This window comes from Nomascus leucogenys, chromosome 10 (assembly GCF_006542625.1).
Source record: "Nomascus leucogenys isolate Asia chromosome 10, Asia_NLE_v1, whole genome shotgun sequence".
NCBI lineage: Eukaryota > Metazoa > Chordata > Mammalia > Primates > Hylobatidae > Nomascus > Nomascus leucogenys.
The window spans coordinates 34,477,392-34,494,675 of record NC_044390.1 but is presented as its reverse complement, the minus strand read 5'-3'; the positions used below and the strand labels follow the sequence as shown (position 1 = coordinate 34,494,675).

General features: G+C 39.7%; 1 protein-coding gene across 2 annotated transcripts in view; it reads right to left on the bottom strand.

The window, feature by feature from the left end:
• The window catches only part of PTPRR (protein tyrosine phosphatase receptor type R), a 274,788-nt gene that overhangs the window by 173,181 nt on the left and 84,323 nt on the right, over window positions 1–17,284 (bottom strand). The gene's annotated exons all lie outside the window — the stretch shown is intronic.

Here is a 17,284-nt window from a genome sequence, read left to right as displayed (position 1 = left end):
GGAGAGAGAAAAATCCACATGCCCACTCCATTTAATTCCCCAAGGAATAGGTTTATTTTCTGCCATGTGATCACCTCTAATAATACTGCAGCACTTTTAGAAAGGATGGATATGATTTCCCTAACCCACATTTCCCATCTGAGAAACTGCAATAACAATTAACTATTAATGACAAGAAGAAAATAAGCTTTCTTTTCCCTTGGCAGTCTGTCACACTGAACTCAGTTGGTAGCTTGAGAAGCAGTTCGATGTGTTCATCTGTCAAAAGGATATCATCTTAGAGGTAAGAAAAGCACACTCTTCAGAAAAATGCCCTCCTTATGGATAAAACTAGAGCTAAATGTATTTTATTCCTGCAGATAGGTTTCCATTTTCATAAATCACAGACAGATTAAAAATTTCACTGAATAGAGTCAGCAACAGGAAAATTGTACCCCTGGCTTTCTGGAGCCATAAAATCAGCCCCCAGTTTAATTGCTTGGTAATTGAGCTATTCTGCTTTCTGAAAATCAATTTTGAGTATCAAATTAGTTTTAACTTTTCAAATCTGAGAGAAAGAATTTTAGAACTCTCTGACATAATTTGCTACACTTTGGATTGTCTCAAAATCATGATTGGAAACCACTTTCTCCAAACTCTCTCTTGTATAATATGTGATCACTTAACTTTTTAATACATGCAGCAGGAACTAAGCTTTTCGTCTTTTTGCCCAAGCACACACATTCATCATCTTGTACATGGACATTGGCTAAATGAGATGCTACACCTTTTACCTAATTTTCTTCAAAATGTTGATATGCAATGTATAGTAAAATGTTAAGATTAAATGAAAACTCTACCATCTTTGCAAAGCCTTCTTAAAAAAGAGGATAACTTTTGCGCTGACCTATTACAGGTCCTTTGGGAAGCCTTCTAAAAATTCTGTGCATCTCAACGTGGATGTTTTACTTTTTTGACAAAATAGAACTTAAACCTGTTAGAAGGTTCCCTTTGAAATCATATATTCATCTCCTTTGAACTCAACAATTTTCTAAATACTGTGCATATTGTGTTTCTTGAAATGTGAGAAGTTAGGAATTCCACTTGCAGGTGTCAAAGAGTAACAAGAACTGAGTTCAGCCTTAAATGAGTATAAAACTAGACCAAATATGCGAAGCAAAGGTTTTCAGACATTGGACAACAGGCAGCACAGGACAGTGATCCTTGAGAGGAGGAAATCAGTGGGATGAGCGTCACCAGCACCTCAGCTTCCTGCCTGAAGAGAGGTCAGACATCTCCCCAAGTTCAGAATTCAAGGAGGCCAAGGAGGCTAGAATTCTCAGGGCAGAGTACCAGAGAGCAGAGGGCTGTATGGAAAAGAGAGACCTACATAGAACGATCGCTTGCTCTTCAGGGTTTTCCTGGAGTTTTCAGGTGAGTCCTGACCAGCACAAGGATGGGAGGAAGCTTCCTGAGGCAGGGGGAATAAAACCAACCAGAAAAGAACACGGGGAATAGTCCTCAGATTTCACACAGGAATGGGAATAGTTCCTGTTTCCACCAGCCAGAGTATCAAAGCCTTATCATATACAGGGTACTGACAGAGTATTCAGAATGCCTTAGGCAAAATTAACCCTAGATCAGTGTCCATAAATTTTTTCTATAGAAGCTTATCTAATTTTAGGCTTTATAGTCTAAGAGGCAAAAGCAAATTTATTTTGTAGGTGCTTGCATAACAAGAGAGAAAACTCTTTTTCTCCCTCTTCCTCATTTGACCTGGGGGGCGGGGGGGGCTGTCCCTGTTTTGGGAATGCCTTGTCCTAATTGTCATCTGGGAATATTCTCGGGATGAAAGTAACCAGCCTTAATTAAGGGGGAGGGCCTGCCCTTAAGATTGTGTGGGAGGGGAAGGGTGGTCACCTTGGGCGATTTTGTTCTCTGCCCAGTGACACCTAGATCCCGGTGCCCCTTTCTCTCCTCCCAGAGAGCCTGGCTGTCTTAACAGGGAAGACAAGCATCTAAAGGGAAGTTGGCTTGCTAAATTTCCCACTCCCAGATTGACATTTCTACTGCTTGATGTTTGGCAGTTGCCAACAGGGAGGTCCCCAGCTAATAGTGGAGATCCAGCTTATAGTGGAGATCCTGAACAGCAGCGAGGTATGGCTGCTAGCAGGCTAGCAGTCTCTGGGAGTAGAGGGGGCTGGCCCGGCTTTGGCTTTGTCTCTGTGGTTCACAGTGCTTAGAGATGCCTTCAAGACATGAAAACAAACTGTAGGCTGAATGTAGGTAGCTTCTAGGCTATAGTTTGACAACTCAGCTTTAGAGTAAACTGCTCTGGTTCCACCTAGCAAAGTTTAATGTAAGTCTCAAAAGAATTAAACTGGTTTTAAGTAACTAAATTACTTGAAAACATAATTAAAAATTTTAACAAAGCTCCCAATATTTGAAGGCATAAAAATATTTGGCACCCAACAAGATACAATTCCCAATGTTTGGAATTCAATAAAAAGTCCCAGATATGCAAAGAATTAGGAAAATAAAACCAATAATGCAGAGAAAATAATGAAAAAATAGAAAACAGACCAGAAATGATACAGATGATATAATTTGTAGATAAGGGCATTAAAACAGTGATTACAACTACGCTGCATACACTTAATAAGTAGAAGAAAGTCTGAACATTCTAAGGAGAGATAAGATACCCCCCAAAAAAAAATCCCACATCACTTCTAGAAAAAAAATTGCAATGTCTAGAATAAAAAAATGCAGGGGACAGGATTAACAGCTGATTAGACACTGTAGAAGAAGGGACTGGTAAGCCTGAAGACACAGCAATAGAAACTATCCAAAATGAAACAGAGAAAAGATTGAAAAAGAATACGAACAAAACCTCAGTTGTGGGACAAGCTTAAGTGGCCTAATAAATTGGTGGGGGGGAGTTCTTAAGTATATTTTAAGACATAATGGATGAAAAATCTCCAAATTTAATAAAAGTCTTATAACCACATATGCAAGAAGTTCAATGAACCTAATGTAGAAATGTAAAGAAAACCGTAATACGGCACCTGATGTACCGAACGGTTTTAAAATGTCAGAAGTCAGACCGTCATAATTGAGTTTACCATTAATACAAGGAAGGTGAGGAAAGTACGGATGTATGAGACTACTTGGGGGATCAGATTTAGCATCATGAAAATGGAGACTTCAAAGAGAATATAAAACTTCTGGTAGCTTCTATGTGTTACGCATTTAGGTTGTTACTTCTGACTGAAATTATCTGTTTTGAAGTTGGAAAATGATGCAAAGTCTCATTCATTGATTAACCCACTAACATTCGTTTAACATACATTTGAGCTCTTATTTCTACAAAAGCACATTAGGACACATAAAAATGAAGAGCACCAACACTGCCCTCAGGCAGCTGATAATCTAGTTAACTTCCAAGTGCTATGGCCTAAACAATCTTACAAGTGTTTGACTGACACATATATAGCTTTTAGCTGTTTTTTCCCTATTTCCTTGTCGCATATTGCGATGAACATGAAATTACAACTAATTTAGAAGAAATGCTCTTTCCTGAGTTATCTACGTCTTCTTAATGTGTGAAATCATCCTCTAGGAGGACTGAGGGAGTGGCGTTGTTTACGGTAAAAATAGTTTTCCATTTAGTCACCTCTTTAATTCATTATTCTTTACCTTTAGCACAAATGTTTCCTGAAGTGTCTTATCTAAAACTTTATGACAAGCAAAAAATGTAACAGTCACACTGTGGTGCACAAATATTTACAAACAAATATGAAATAAATGAGTACACCCTAGGAAAATGATCCTTACCTAGGAGTATATGCAAATATGAAAATGAATGCACATTCCTCAAGAAAAATATGACCTTTAAACAGGTCTATGTACTATAGTAGTAGTCACCACCATAAAACAATAACCTGGAATAGATAATAAAACATAAAATAGTTCAGCCTTGAGGATAAGTCCTGGCCCAAGGAAAGCATGGTGCAAGAGCCCCAAGGATTGTTCAAGATAATTCATTGAAGTGAAAAAAAAAAATTCAAAATTTATTTATATTTATTTTTATTTGGCTCTTTAAAATTTTATTTTTGGTAAGTTTTATAATAAACATGTAATACTAGTATACTAGTAATACTTTTATAAATAAACCAGCACATATGCATTAGAGATATAAAATTTTTTTAAACATATGTGGTGTGTGACCAAAAACATCCAGAAACCACAGGTCTAGACAAGTTATTTTTAAGCATTATTAGAAACAGAATCTTTTTTTAATACAAAATCTTATGTAAAATTTCAATAACAAGAGAAAAACAATATTTATTTAAAATATTTTAAAATAGAAACCATGTTTTTCAACTTCTAAATTACAATGTTTGATTTTAACAAAATCATCCAGAAATTGATGAAGATGATTCGATTTTAAGTGAATGATTATGGACAGTTGTAGTATTTTATCAACCTCAGCTTCTAGGTTTATTTCTGTGAATTCTGCAATATTTATAGAATGATCACAGTCTATTAACAGGTCATCTCATCCTGTTAATGTCTCATCCTGTCTCAGTGATATACAGATCTCCAACACTACTAGTACTGCTGAATGGATGGGTGAACAAATGAATGAATACTATCATGTGTTATACTTTTTAATTCAATAAGGTAGCAGAAGACACTTTAAGGTCACTTTAAACTATTTTAAAAAAGTAATACATATGTTAAAGTTTGATACATGGCAGCCCACAAACACTTTAATGTGTTTTAAAAGTTTTAAAAGTTACTTAAAGAGCTTAAAATATATGAAAAATTAAGTAAAAATCAAATATTTGCAGATCTTTTCCTTTTTGTTGCTACAAAAGATAGAATCCAGAAAGATGCCAATGGATAAGGTCTGTATATTAAGTAATAGTATTGTATCAATGTTATTTTCCTTATTTTAATAATTGTTTTATGGATATAAAAGAGAATGATCTTGTTCTTAGGAACCATACACTGAACTATTTAGAGGTAAAGAGCCATAATATCTGTAATATACTCTCAAGTAGTTAATTTTCATCTATTTTTGAGTCAAAATTCACAACTTAAACCATGTTGAATGATCGGCTCAAGAGCTAACTATTAGGCGCCACTCTACTACTTTTATACACAGTCGTGCTCAACAGGCTGAGAAAAGATTGAGAGTGATTCCAAAGGAAATGCCGGTTCAAAATGATTGTTCTGAAGAACACCAGGCTGTTGTTCAGACAGTGCCATATCCTCTAAGAAAGGAGATGTGAATATTTCAAGAGATATGTTTGTCAGTAAGAGATACATTTGATACAGACCCACAGGCACATGCACATTATAACTTAAGGTGTCACTCAGTTTATTTGATCTAAACCATTTATAGCTTTAATAGCTTTCTGAAATTATCTTTTTAAAATTAGTTTATAACTTTATTGCCTTTCTACCACATACTAGAAAGTAAATTTGGTTGACCAGGCGCAGCAGCTCACGCCTGTAATCCCAGCAGTTTGGGAGGCTGAGGAGGTCGGATCATGAGGTCAGGAGCTCGAAACCAGCCTGGCCAACATGGTGAAACCCCATCTCTACTAAAAATACAAAAATTAGTCGGATGTGGTGGTGCCTGCCTGTAATCCTAGCTACTCAGGAGGCTGAGGCAGGAGAATCTCCTGAACCCGGGATTGAGGCAGTTCAATCTCTTGAAATGCAGAGGTTGCAGTGAGCCAAGATCACGCCATTGCACTCCAGCCTGGGTGACAGAGGAAAACTCCGTCTCAAAAAAAAAAAAAAAAAAAAAAAAAAAAAAGAAATTTGTGAGACAGGACATACACACACAGATATGTGCCTCTCTCTCTATCATCTATCAACTATTTATTGAGAAAGAGAAAGAAGAAGAGAGATAAGGATAGGTAGCTGATAACACCAATGTAAAATATTAACAATGGGGAATCTAGATGAATATAAGCGTACTATGGGAATATGAGAGCATTATTCTCACACTTTTCAGAGAGCTTGAGATTATTTAGAATCTAATATTATTTGAAAATTATTTGAGATCATTGCAGAAGAAGATTGAACTTGAGAATCTTGAAAGGAGTTATGTAGAATGAGGCTAATATGATTGAAAATTATGAAGTTTCTTTATGTCTTACAGTGATTTAAGTCATGGTTGGCTCATAGTTGTCATGTTGTCTTAGAGGCCTGTTTCATTCTATTTTAGAGAATACTTTACCAAAAATCTGTGTCAAATCACTTTAAAGGTAACAGATATTCAATCAATTTTAAGATACTTATATTAAAGATATTTTCAGAAAAAATAAAATAAATAATGATTTAAAAACTCACTTCACAGGTATCTATTCCAAAAAATTCATGGTAAGCCAAAGATCAGTTTTAGATTTTTTGTCTTTTCTCTACTTTTGAATAAAAGGGAAGAGCCTTATCCAAGCTTGTAATTTGATTAAATTCTACAAACATGTACACAAATGAAGAAGCATGAACCCTGTCTACAAGGAGGTCACAATCTTCCACAGAAGAGGAAGAGTAAAATAGGGTAAAGAATAAAGAGAAGGCCAGGTGTGGTGGCTCACACCTGTAATCCCGGCATTTTGGGAGGCCAAGGCAGGCAGATCACTTGAGATTGGGAGTTTGAGACCAGACTAGTAGACATGGTGAAACCCCATCTCTACCAAAAATATAAAAATTAGCCAGGTGTGGTGGCACATGCCTGTAGTCCCAGCTACTCCAGAGGCTGAGGCACGAGGAGGTGAAGGTTGTACTGAGCTGAGATTGTGCCACTGCACTCCAGCCTGGGTCACAGAGTGAGACTCTGTCTCAAAACAAACAAACAAACAAAAAAGAATAAAGAGGAAAAATAGACGTCGGCCCATAGAAGTATGGTCAAATTGTGCATTTATGGGCTTCATATGTTTTGCAAAGTATTTATGGTCAGGGTCAGAAGTGGAGTCAAAATTACAAATCAATGAGCTGTAATTTGAGGGGTTTCTGGAAGATACCATCTGCTCAAAATTTTCACTTCAATTTATTACACATTGCCTGAGACTACTACAGAATGAAAATGTCTCATAAGATGTAGACCAGTAAGTCACTATTCTCTCATGGAAATCTCTTTATTCAGGTGTTTTGGTCTTCATGATATCTAGAAGAGGATTTTAAAGAAAAAGCAGTTTGGGAAGATCAAGGGTAATTTGGACATAGAATGGAAGAATTGGGTGGAATCCTGGAAGGAACAGAATACAGAGACTCAGAAAGGGAGGATGGCTGAGAATACACATTGCCTCTTTATGCATTGTTTTTGGTCAAACCTATTTGTACAATGGCATTAAATTGTCCAATAATATAAATGTGTACACTGTCTACATCATAGAATAATGTAAAGATATTTTATGTGTTCAGTCTAAACTACAGCTATGAAGAGAAGTTCTTCAATTATGACAATCTAATTTTATGAAATGTGAGAAAAGATCAACTATTTTTTGAAACCTTAAGCCAAAAAATTTAAAGAAAGAATAAAAAGCTAATTTATATTTGGGGTAAAGAATATTAGAAATAGGTTGAAATAATATGAGAGAAATGCAACATCTTTTATGAAAGCATACTGGCTGTGCCCAGAAATGTATGGAGGGGTGATTATATTTATGCATACATCAACAACAAGGCTTGGCATTTATAATTTAAACCATAATGATGACTTGCTTACAAATAATCACTAGACACCACTCTGTTCTATTGTCTTGGCAGAAAATGATACTCAATAGGCTGGGAAAAGACTGAGAGTGATTCCTAACAGAGACTCTCTTCTTGATAAAACTTTGGACAGGCTCCCCAGAGCTTTTTTTTTTTTTTTTTTTTTTTTTTTTTTTTTTTTTTTTTTTTTTTTGATGAGACGGGAGGAGCCTCGCTCTGTCGCCCAGGCTGGAGTGAGTGCAGTGGCACGATCTCGGCTCACTGCAAGCTCCGCTTCCCGAGTTCATGCCATTCTCCTGCCTCAGCCTCCCGAGTAGTTGGGACTACAGGTGCCCGCCACCACGCCTGGCTAATTTTTCGTATTTTTAGTAGAGACGGAATTTCACCATGTTAGCCAGGATGGTCTCAATCTCCTGAGCTCGTGATCTGCCCATCTCGGCCTCCCAAAGTGCTGGGATTACAGGCCTGAGCCACTGCACCCGGCCGCTGTTTTTTCAATGAGGTCTCATCCTTGGGCTCTGCCTTTGGCCAGGCAAGAGGAGTTTCAGCAAGAATCTTCTTAAGATAGTTTAGAGAGAATCCCCACTTGGTATCTTATCACCTTCATTTTCTGATCAAGTCCCTCATTCTTTACCTTTGAGTCCTTAGCCTGCCTTCAGCAAGAGTCCTGTTGTTTTAGCAAGAATCACACCACTCCACTTTTCCTATCTCCTCTTAATAATTTCCTATCCACTGACCCTTCACTCTCCTTGCTCACCGTAAGTCCTCAACTCTCTTTGTTGTATTCAGAGTTAAGCACAATTTCTCTCATCTTTCACAATTGTCTTGACATCAAATGCAGTAGCCCTGAATAAAGTTTTTCTTACTGTTTTAACAAGGGTCAAAATAAATTTTTCTTTAGCTCTCCAAAGTAAATGTGAATGCAAAAAGATTAATGAAGAAAAAATACTAGACCGGTTGTCCATATAGGACGATGTCCTCCAAGAAAGGAGATGTGCTTCTTTCAAGAGATACATTTGTCAACATTGCCCATATAAATGCAAAACATGTTGAAAGGGATCTTTTTTTTTTTTTTTTTGAGACAGAGTTTCACTCTGTCCCCCTGGCTGGAGTGCAGTGGCACAATCTTGGCTCACTGAAACTTCTGCCTCCCGGGTTCAAGTGATTCTCCTGCCTCAGCCTCCTGAGTAGCTGGGATTACAGGCACACACACCACCACGCCCAGCTAATATTTTTGTATTTTTAATAGAGATGAGGTTTAACCATGTTGGCCAGGCTGGTCTCGAACTCCTGACCTTGTGATCTGCCCACTCCAGCCTCCCAAAGTGCTGGGATTACAGGCATGAGCCACCGTGCCTGGCTGCGATCACTCTTTTATTGCCTTGACCTCAGGCAGGAATAAGTTTGGTGTGCTTAAGAACTAGCAGAAAGGCTAGTGCAGCTGGAGCTTACTCTGTGAGGGAGAGCGTGGGGAGAAACCTATGTATGTATGTATGTATTTATTTATTTTTTTGAGATGGAGTCTCACTCTGTCGCCCAGGCTGGAGTGCAGTGGTGCGATCTCGGCTCACCCCTGCAAGCTCTGCTTCCTGGGTTCACGCCATTTTCCTGCCTCAGCATCCTGAGTAGCTGGGACTACAGGCGCCCGCCACCACGCCTGGCTAATTTTTTGTATTTTTAGTAGAGACGGGGTTTCACTGTGTTAGCCAGGATGGTCTCGATTTCCTGACCTCGTGATCCACCTGCCTCAGCCTCCCAAAGTGCTGGGATTACAGGCGTGAGCCACCACGCCCGGCCGAAACCTATGTATTTATTAAGTGAGGGAAGTATTTGTTGACATGTCTGATTTCTGTGGTTAATGTGTAGAATTCCAAATGCTGGTAGAAAGATCAACCTTAACATTCCAGGAAGTTCTTACTTATTTAATAAGCATTTAATGAGCATCACTGTATATAAGGCATGGTGTTGGATGTTGCAGAAAATGCAAAGGAAAGGCTGTATTGAACGTATGACACTTCAACCTAACATGGAGAACAGAGAACACAGAAAGTGGTATAAAACCTGAACAGTCTGGAATTATCAATTGGAATCCATACAAGTGAATGGTAATAACAGCAGACAGCAAGGATTTCCCTAGAAAATGGATTAGGCTTGCAAAACATACCACAGAGAGCTATGTTTTTCTGCATTTGTAGAAACAAATTATTTGTGCTGCCAGAGGAAGACAGTGGAAATTAATGCCAGAACTCAGGTTTTTCTCTCAAATAAAAAATAATAATTATAATATTCATGAAAAACATGTGTCATGCCCTGTAGAGGCTGAGCCAATTATTCATTTATTCATAATTTCGTGTCTCTGGTATCAGACACATGGTGGGGAAGCAGCAAGAGGTGCCAGGATTCTGCATGCAATTAGATGGCAAGCCATGGAGCCGCCTCCCTCCCAGCTCACATTTATATAAATAACTCCTCCTACCTTCCAGGCAGGATTTAAGTGAATGCAGAGGAAGGAAATTAAATGACTCCATCCATCAATATCAAGGCAGGGTTGCCAATAAATGCATCCAACAGAAAGCATTTTAAAATGCTCTTTTAGCCTTTAGAAAGTTGCCACTATGGAAAAAGACATGGACTTCATATGACCATAATTTATTGAAATGTCCTCTCATCTCTTAATTTATTGGTTGATTAGAGCATAATGTTAATAAAATTAAGGTCATAGGGCATAATCCTTTTTTAGACCTTTTTTTGGGTGTGCATTTCTTATCCTTGGGTAGAACCCTTTCCCCTAAAGCCCAATTTAAAAAAAAAGTCAAGTGAAACCAAACATTCTGGGGGCTTACCTCCTTTTCCCTTAAGTTTCGCTTTCTTTGCCTTTCCCTCAGCAACACAAAGTTCTCTTTTTCTCTTCTCTCTCGCTGTCTCTCTCTCTGACACACACACACACACACACACACACACACACACACACACAGTTGTTTTCCTTCTGAAATAACATGACTGGTTCTACAGGATTACCCAGCAGTTTAAGACTGCCTTTTAGTTAAACTAGAATAAGAGTGAAACAAAAGAGACTGATCAAAGAAAGGATGGCAGGCTCCTGAAACACACTGACCCACAGTACGGCAGAGCAGTGACAGAAATACCCGCTCCGTAGAAACCTGGACACTGCTGTCAAGTGACATGGAAGCATCCGGCATAGCTGACCACTGTATCTCATGGAAAGTAGAGAAAGTGATTAGAAGTAAAACTGCCCTGAATCGAGTTCTGAAACAGTCTCAGAATTATAAGCTCCTTCTCTATATTCCCAGAGTGCCCTACACTTTTATGTTACTTTTTTTTTTTTTTTTTAAACAACTTGTACTTATTATGTCCCTCTCCTAACTCTCTTGGCTTAGCTTGGAGCTCCCTCTCCCTTCCTTACAGTTCCTGCAGTGTGGGGCAGCAAGAAAGATGGCCTAGTTCTCTGGAAGAGAACAAAGGGCTGACCTTGCTTAGGGAGGCGGCAGCTGCCTGCCAGGGGCCAGGTCCTTGTCTGAGAGAGTTAGGAGCACACGGAAGATTCAGAGGCAGGAAGGCAGGGCCAGCAGCAGCCAAGAGAGGGCCAGTGAGGGCAGAACTAGATAGAAAGGGGCTGTTCCTGTGTCTTGTAAGCGGGATGTGCTGCTCGGCCTGTGGGCCCTACTTCAACTGTCTAAGGGGCCATAGTGGTGGGTAGTGAGGTCTGAGGAGAGGCAAGTAGTGGCGGCAACAGGGCAGTAAAGGAGACACGAGGGGAAGGTATGAGTCAGGGTTCTTCTCAGCCTAGGAAAAGAAATCCCTCCTTCCTCAACAATGGTTCACAGAACCTTTAGCATTGATACACTACTCTGGGCCAGAGGTTCCAACGTTAGGCAGACTTTATTGGGAAGCCGCCCCGGGGGTTAGGCGCTCTTCTTCTGTGTCCTTGTAACATTGCTTAGTCCTTACACAGCAGCTCCGCATGCTGTGTTGTAGTTGCGTAATTATAAACCTTTTAAGAGAGGGGCTGTATTGTATTCACTCTTATGTCCTTAAAGCCTAGCATGGCATCTACCATATAGTAACCACTTAACAAATACTTTTCTTTTTCTTTTTTGGTAAATGCTTCTCAAGTGGAAACAAATACTTTTTCAATCAGAGGAATACATAATTTTGAGCAGGACAATCCTTTATTTTTTAAAATGTAAGAAATAATCATACTATAAAATTTATCATCTCTATCAAGAAACCATGGTAGCTAAAGGCTACTGTGAAAGGAATTAAATAAAATTCTATTTGATTGTCTCAAAAGGGCATTAACATATATGTGAAAGTACTATCCCACCTACATTTCAGCTGGATTACCGACAATGCTTTGTTCCCAAATGGATCAGCATTCCTTTGAATGACCCTGATTTTAGTAGTTGCCTGTACAGGGAGAAGCCACAGTGTGTCTGGTAGTGTCAGCTGCTGGTTCTTGTTGCTTTCCTTATCCTTGCAGTGCTAGAGAGCAAGTATTTGGCTATGCCTTCGTGGGGTGGGGTTGGTGGGGGCGGAGCGACATCTGTGTAAGAGTAAAGATGAAAAAAATCACCATTCCTTTGGGACTAAACAAAGCTGACTCTCACATACTGCTTTGACAGTGGGCTTGCTAGAATTAACAATCATGAACATCTTAAGTGCTTATTAAGATTTCATGGACTATTCTAAGTGCTTTACATACTCCTCACAGTAACCCTACTAAGTAGGCAATATTGTTGCTCCATGTACAGTCAAGAAAGCTGAGTAGAAATCTTAAGTTAGGCTAGGCACGTTGGCTCACGCCTGTAATCCCAGCACTTTGGGAGGCTGAAGGGGGTGGATCACAAGGTCTGGAGTTCGAGACCAGCCTGGCCAATATGGTGAAACCCTATCTGTACCAAAAATACAAAAATTAGCCAGGCGTGGTGGTGGGTGCCTGTAGTCCCAACTACTTGGGAGGCTGAGGCAAGAGAATCGCTTGAACCCAGGAGGTGGAGGTTGCAGTGAGCCAAGATTGCGCCACTACACTCCAGCCTGGGCGACAGAGCAAGACTCTGTCTCAAAAAAAATAATAAAAATAAATAAAAAAAGAAATGTTAAGTTACTTGTCAAAATTCACTTACAGAGTAAGTGACAGAGGCAGGATTGCAATCCAGACAGCCTGGCTCAAGAGTACCCACTCACAGTCACTACACAATCTTGCTGCATGTGCAAACTGCATCCAAATCCAAACATACCTCTTGATCCCACAGAGCCAGAATCAGCCCTCTACCACCCAAAATGTGGATTTAGTGCTAATGGGGAAAAGAGGGCTGGGCCTGCCTTAAAGCATTTAGAGATGGAGTCATCTGGTCTTTTCTCAAATCCCTTTTCCTCTGTTAGACCTCCTCAAGGCCTGGGTTGGAATTACTCTCCCACTCATTCCTCAGTGTTACTGCTCTAATATCCTTGTTACAGACTCTGTTGCACGGTGCTCCCTTGTGGGCTCCCTGTCGCCTCATTGGATGTTTACTTCTAAAGAACAGGAAGTGTGTCTTTACCATCTTATATCGCCCTCAGTATCTAGCACTGTGCCCGGTATGAAAAAAGTCTTCAATAAATTGGGGGAAGAAGCAATGGATATAAAATAACAACGTAAGGCAAAGTGGCTCCCACGTTACAGCTGGTATTGTAGCAATCCCGCTATTTTCGGGCTAGAAAACATATCACAACTCTTTTTATAAAATATTTTTAAGCTTTTATAAGTCTTCATCCCATGATTCACATAAATTGATTATTGATCTTTTCAGAAACTAAATTTCTCTATCACAGGGGATTTTAAACATTTTTAATATAAGACTTTCTGGAGTTCTGAGTGAGCCTCTACTAGAGAAGGAGGAGTGGAGAGAGGGAAGGAAGAAGGGAGACAAGGAAGGAGGACAGGGAGGGCTGGGAAAGCAAGAGAAACATCAGTGTTATCAAAATCTTAGATTGTTACTGAGAAGAAAGCTGAAATTTTGTTAACACCTTTCCTCCAATTAATCTGGAAATGGAATAGTGCCAATAGGGTGTGGAGACAAGCAGTGAGGTGCAAATGGAACAGTGATAGTGGGAAAGGTGAGAAGAGGGTGGGAAGGGCTGGGCATTTACACCCATCTCATTGCAGCCCAGTGACAGAGATGGGGCTCATGCTGAGCACAACTTGTGCTAATGAGCACTGCTGCCTTATCTGCTCCCAATCCCTTCTGGGAACTCCTTGAAATTGCTACTCAATAGCACTTAGGAAACACTTGCTATAAATCATATAGAACCAAGAATCCAGCCCCATGACAGGATGCATACAGCTAGGCACAATTAGAGACAAGGTTTTTCCCAAACAGTTCTAATCTAAAATATACTGTCCTGGTCACCCTAGGAGCACGCGTAAACTTGTCAATCCATGTGCTTTGATTTTTATTTGACAATATATTCAACAGAAACTAATGACATGAATACTCTGAGATAGGAGTGGCTGCAAAACATGTATGGCGTTCGCTAGTCCTTTGTTCCAGATAATGTCAATACTCTGCCAAAACTCTCCAGTGACTTTTACTAGCTCCAGAAGAAAATCTAAAATCCTTGCCTCATCCTCAAGGCTCTATTGGATCTGATCCTTCCTCCTCTACCCTTTAATCACTGCCTCCCAGTGACACTGGCCTGCTTTCTGTCCTGTGAACATGCCAAACCTGCACCTGCCTCAGGGGTTTTGGTCTTGCTCTTCCACCCTCCTCCCTCCTAGAATGTTCTTCCACTTGAAGCCATTTACGGTGGGCTCCTTCCTATGGTTCAGACTTGGATTCAGATGTTAGCTCCATAGGACACCTTTTCTTACAGCCAAACCTCAGCTAGCACTATCCCCTCCCCAGATACTTTCTTGGGCATGGCCCTCTAATATCACCTTCATGGCATTTATCATGATCTATAATCACCTTATTTACAGGTTTAGTTGTTTATTTTCTGATTTCCTCACTAGAATATAAGTTACAGTGGGGCAGGGTCCATGTTTCTCCAGCTCCTAGGATAGTGTCTAGCACAAAGCAGGTACTTAATAAATGAATAGTAGGTATCTGTCTTGGTCATTTTGGACTGATATAACAAACTAGACTGGGTGGCTTAAAAATAACAGAAATTTATTTCTCAGAGTTCTGGAAGCTGGAAGTTCTAGATCAAAGTGCTGGTAGAGTCAGTGTTTGGTAAAAGCCCAATTCTTTGTTCATAGACAGTTGTCCTCTTGCTGGGTCCTCACACAGTGGAGAGGGTAAGGGAGCTCTCCAGAATAGTTTTTTTTTTTTTTTTTTTTTTTTTTTTTTTTTTTGACAGAGTCTCACTATGCTACCCAGGCTGGAGGGCAGCGGCATGATCTTGGCTCACTGCAACCTTCTCCTTCCAGGTTCAAGCAATTCTCCTGGCTCAGCCTCCTGAGTAGATGGGATTATAGGTGCCTGCCACCACACCTGGCTTTTTTTTTTTTTTTTTTTTTTGAGATGGAGTCTTGCTCTGTTGCCTAGGCTGGAGTGCAGTGGCACAATCTCGGCTCACTGCAACCTCCACCTCCTCCTGGGTTCAAGCAATTCTCCTGTCTCAGCCTCCTGAAGAGCTGGGACTACAGGCGCCCACCACTACACCCGGCTAATTTTTTGTGTTTTTAGTAGAGACGGGTTTCACCATGTTGGCCAGTCTCACTTGAACTCCTGACTTCAAGTGATCTGTCCGTCCCAACCTTCCAAAGTGTTGGGATTACAGGCGTGAGCCACCATGCCTGGCCCAGAATTTCTTTCATAAGGGTGCTAATCCCAGTCATGAAGGCTCTGCTCTCATGACTTGATCACCTACCAAAGTCCCCACATTGGGGATTAGGTTTCAACATATGACATTCTGAGGGACATACATATTCAGTCTGTAACAGTATCTAATAAGTAGATTTGATAAATAAAACTATCTCATCTCCTTTAGTAATTAAACACAGTGTTAAGGACATAATATGCCTCAGAAATTTGTCTCCACATTCCTTTTCTTGCCCCTTGATCTGCTCCTTTGTCCTTTGGGAACTTCTCACTTGTCATTTTGGTTCTTCAACCCCTGAACTAATATTGTCTTACAGAAAAAACACATTCTTCAGTCCACATATAGTTTGTTATACTAACTCCTGCAATATTCAAAGATTACGTCTAAGTAGCCCTCTCTTGGGAATGGGGTAAGTGGGAGAAGAAAATATCTTTAAATGGAAAGAGAATTAGATGCATGCTGGCTTCATTTTTCTCTCTGCACATTTCCACAAGACTCATAAACTACAGGCTGTAGGAAGGCAGAGAGGTTACTCAGCTGGCCATAGTCATTCCCAGGCTTACCCTTGGCCATGTTAGGATTATTTCTCAGTATGTAGTACTTTCTTATGCATATTATATGCAGTGATTCATATCAATTCTTATTAGCTAGAAGAATGTGGTTAGCTTTCTGCATGTATTCAAACTCTGATTCCTCTATGTCTGCCAACAAATGCAAAGCAGCACCTAAAACAACTTGTCTTGTTATAAATTTCTCAAAATAAACTGCTTAATGTTGATAGTGTCGTATGACTAAATCCTTTATTTCTCACATTTGTGGGGAGGGGGACTCAAAATGAAAGCCAGGTCTTCTAATTCCTGATATTTACTCATTTGAAATAAACATTTACTGCGAACCTTCTATATTCCAGGCAACAGGCAAGGTGCCGGGGATACAAAGTCTAATGAGAGATGCTTCTTTCATATTTTCAAGGATCTTGTACTCTAAACCTATGAATATAGTCCACAGAGACTGTGGACTGTGATGGAGACATGCATAGGGAGCTATGGAGACATGCACAGGGAGCTATGGACACATGAAACATCAGTTCCCCTTAGACAGGTAAGCTCCATGTGGGCAGTAACTTGTCTATTCCATATCTCAGTGTCTAGAACAGTGACTGGCGCATAATAGGCACTCAATGAATACTTGAAAATTGAAAGAGGAGAGAAGGAAAGAAGGAAAGAGGAAGGAAGGAAGGAAAGGAAAGAAAGAAAGAAAAAGAAAGAAAGAAAAAAGAAAGAAAGAAAGAAAGAAAGAAAGAAAGAAAGAAAGAAAGAAAGAAAGAAAGAAAGAAAGAAAGAAAGAAAAAATAAATTATGCTGTCCAGTAAGATTTCCTGGAAGGACGATTGAAAAGGGGTCTACTTGAGGAAGAATAGTAAGGAAGGACATTCTCACTGACCCTCACCCTGCGTTGCCGTGGGATTTCTAGGGCTGGGAAAGATGCTCAGGCTATTGCAAACCACTGTGTGAGATGATGAAGCATCTGTGAATACAACTTGGGAATAAATACATTTATTTATGTACCTTTACATCAGAATTCTGTGTTCATTGATGGCGGGATCTAAGTTTTTCTCCCTGAGACAATGCAGTTAAAAGACTATTGTAGCATTATTTGCCATAAGAAAATGTGTCCTTTGAAAAACGAAGGGAAGTTATCATCAAGTCTCTTCTCTCTGCATGGCACTTTTGGACTGAGAAGTGTTTTT